Source organism: Arachis duranensis, chromosome 3 (assembly GCF_000817695.3).
Source record: "Arachis duranensis cultivar V14167 chromosome 3, aradu.V14167.gnm2.J7QH, whole genome shotgun sequence".
Lineage (NCBI taxonomy): Eukaryota > Viridiplantae > Streptophyta > Magnoliopsida > Fabales > Fabaceae > Arachis > Arachis duranensis.
This window is the reverse complement of record NC_029774.3, coordinates 105860210-105864352: the sequence shown is the minus strand read 5'-3', so window position 1 is coordinate 105864352 and position 4143 is coordinate 105860210.

Here is a 4143-nt window from a genome sequence, read left to right as displayed (position 1 = left end):
TGCAATGTTCTGCTGAAGCTTGGCTAGCCATGTCTAATTTCTTTAGACTGAAGCTTTAGACTAACATTGCATGATTCCTGGTATTCTCATTAAGAATTTTGATATCCTTGTTTTCTTTTCCACATAATTTTTCAAAAAATCCAAAAAAAAATTATAAAATCATAAAAACCAAAAATATTTTGTGTTTCTTGTTGAGTCTAGTGTCTCATTTTAGGGTATGGTGTCAATTGCATGTTTCTATTCTTCTTGCATTTTTTTTCGAACTCATGCATGTGTTTTCATTAATCTTCAAGTTGTTCTTGATGATTTCCTTGTTTTGATCTTTAAATTCTCTTGTCTTGAGTGTTTTGTTGTTTCTCATATGCATTCTCATTTTGTTAGTGTCAATAGTATGCAAACTTCTAAGTTTGGTGTCTTGCATGCATTGTTTATTTGATCTTAGTTTCATTTTGATTATTCCTCATTATTAAAAATCCAAAAATTTTTTAATTTGTGTCTTTTCAAGTCAATAATACAGAGAATTGAAGATTCAGAACATACAGCAGAGGAATTACACAGAAAAAGCTGGGCGTTCAAAACGCCCAGTGAGGAAGGCAAACTGGCGTTTAAACGCCAGCCAGGGTGCCTGGCTGGGCGTTTAACGCCTAAAAGGAGTGAGTTTTGGGCGTTAAACGCCAGAATGTATACCATTCTAGGCATTTAACGCCAGGATGGCACAAGAGGGAAGATTTTGTTTTTAATTCAATTTTTTTTTTTAGTTTTCAAAATTTTTCAAAATCAAATCTTTTTCAAATCATATCTTTTCAATCATATATTTTCAAAATCAATTTCTTTCCATTTTCAAAAATACTTGCTATCAATTAATGATTTGATTCAACATTTCAAGTATGTTGCCTTTTCTGTTGAGAAAGGTTTAATGTCTGAATCATATCTTTCTTGTTAGCCAAGTCATTAATTTTCAAAATCAAATCTTTTTAAATTGTTTCTCAAATCATATCTTCTTAATCATATCTTTTTAAACTATATCTTTTCAATCATATCTTTTAATCACATCTTTTTCAAAATAGTTTTCAATCATATCTTTTTGATTTCTAATTTCAAAATCTTTTTCAAAAATCACTTTATTTCTTTCCCAATCTAAGTTTTCGAAAATCAATTACTTTTTTCAAAATGTTTTTAAAATGTTTTTAATTTATTTTCGAAAAATTTCTTCCCATCTTCTCACATCCTTCTATTATGGACTAACATTCCTCCTCAATGCACAATTCGAATTCTATCTTTCTAGATAAGTTCGAATTCTTCTTCTACCCTCTCCTTCTTCTTTTCCTCTGACACCTCAAGGAATCTCTATACTGTGACATAGAGGATTCCATATTTTCTTGTTATCTTCTCTTTCATATGAGCAGGAGAAAAGACAAAAGCATTCTTGTTGAGGCTGACCCTGAACCTGAAAGGACCTTGAAGCGAAAGCTAAGAGAAGCTAAAGCACAACTCTCTGTAGAGGACCTAACAGAATTCTTCAAAGAAGAAGACATGGCAGCTGAAAACAACAACAATGCCAACAATGCAAGGAACCATGGCAGCCGAAAACAACAACAATGCCAATAATGCAAGGAGGGTGCTGGGTGACTTTACTGCACCTACTCCTGATTTCTATGGGAGAAGCATCTCTATCCCTGCCATTGGAGCAAACAACTTTGAGCTTAAGCCTCAATTAGTTTCTCTAATGCAACAGAATTGCAAGTTCTATGGACTTTCATTGGAAGATCCTCATCAGTTTTTAGCTGAATTCTTGCAAATCTGTGACACTGTCAAGACCAATGGGGTTGACCCTGAGGTCTACAGACTTATGCTATTCCCTTTTGCTGTAAGAGACAGAGCTAGGATATGGTTGGATTCACAACCTAAAGAAAGCCTGAACTCTTGGGAAAAGCTAGTCAATGCCTTCTTGACAAAGTTCTTTCCACCTCAAAAATTGAGTAAGCTTAGAGTGGAAGTCCAAACCTTCAGACAGAAGGAAGGTAAATTCCTCTATGAAGCTTGGGAAAGATACAAACAATTGATCAGAAAGTGTCCTTCTGACATGCTTTCTGAATGGAGCATCATAGGTATCGTTTATGATGGTCTGTCTGAACTATCCAAGATGTCACTGGATAGTTTTGCTGGAGGATCTCTTCATCTGAAGAAGATGCCTGCAGAAGCTCAAGAACTCATTGAAATGGTTGCAAATAACCAATTCATATACACTTCTGAAAGGAATCCTGTGAACAATAGGACGAATCAGAAGAAAGGAGTTCTTGAGATTGATACTCTGAATGCCATATTGGCTCAGAACAAAATATTGACTCAGCAAGTCAATATGATTTCTCAAAGTCTGTCTGGAATGCAAGCTGCACCAAGCAGTACTAAGGACGCTTCATCTGAAGAAAAAGCTTATGATCCTGAGAACCCTTCAATGGAAGAGGTGAATTACATGGGAGAACCCTATGGAAACACTTATAATCCTTCATGGAGAAATCATCCAAATCTCTCATGGAAGGATCAACAGAGACCTCAACAAGGTTTCAACAACAATAATGGTGGAAGAAACAGGTTTGGCAATGGCAAGCTTTTTCCATCATCTTCTCAGCAACAGATAGAGAATTCTAAGCAGAGCCACTCTAACTTAGCAACCATGGTCTTTGATCTGATCAAAACCACTCAAAGTTTCTTGACTGAAACAAGGTCCTCCATTAGGAATTTGGAGGCACAAGTGGGACAGCTGAGCAAGAAAATTACTGAACTCCCTCCTAGTACTCTTCCAAGCAATACAGAAGAAAATCCAAAAGGAGAGTGTAAGGCCATCAACATGGCCAAATTTGGAGAGGAGGAAGAGGCAGTGATCGCCACTGAGGAAGACCTCAATGGACGTCCACTGGCCTCCAATGAGTTCCCTAATGAGGAACTATGGGAATCTGAGGCTCACACTGAGACCATAGAGATTCCATTGGATTCACTTCTGCTATTCATGAGCTCTGATGAGTATTCCTCCTCTGAAGAGGATGAAGATGTCACTGAAGAGCAAGTTGCTAAATACCTTGGAGCAATCATGAAGCTAAATGACAAGTTATTTGGTAATGAGATTTGGGAGGATGGACCCCCTTTGCTCACCAAAGAATTGGATGACTTGTTTAGGCAGAAACTACCTCAGAAGAGACAGGACCCTGGGAAGTTCTCAATACCTTGTACAATAGGCACCATGACCTTCAAGAAGGCTCTGTGTGACCTAGGGTCAAGCATAAACCTCATGACTCTCTCTGTAATGGAGAAGCTAGGGATCTTTGAGGTACAAGCTGCAAGAATCTCACTAGAGATGGCAGACAATTCAAGAAAACAAGCTTATGGACTTGTAGAGGATGTTCTGGTAAAAGTTGAAGGCCATTACATCCCTGTTGATTTCATAGTCCTAGAGACTGGGAAGTGCATGGATGAATCCATCATCCTTAGCAGACCCTTCCTAGCCACAGCAAAGGCTGTGATTGATGTTGACAGAGGAGAATTGATCATTCAAGTGAATGAAGAATCCTTTGTGTTTAAGGCTCAAGGATATCCCTCTGTAACCATGGAGAGGAAGCATTAAGAGCTTCTCTCAAAACAGAGTCAAACAGAGCCCCCACAGTCAAACTCTAAGTTTGGTGTTGGGAGGCCACAACCAAATTCTAAGTTTGGTATTGAACCCCCACATTCAAACTCTAAGTTTGGTGTTGGGAGGTTCCAACATTGCTTTGAGTATCTGTGAGGCTCCATGAAAGCCCACTATCAAGCTACTGACATTAAAGAAGCGCTTGTTGGGAGGCAACCCAATGTTATATTTATCTATTTTCTTTTGTTATTTTATGTTTTCTATAGGTTGATGATCATAGGAAGTCACAAAATCAATTGAAAAAGAAAAAACAGAATGAAAAATAGAAAGAAAAATAGCACACCCAGGAGGAAAACTTGCTGGCGTTTAAACGCCAGTAAGGGCAGCAAATGGGCATTTAACGCCCAGTCTGGCACAATTCTGGGCGTTTAACACCAGAAAGGGGCACCAGACTGGCGTTAAACGCCAGGAAGAGGCAAGAAGCTGGCGTTAAATGCCAGAAATGGGCACCAGCCCGGCGT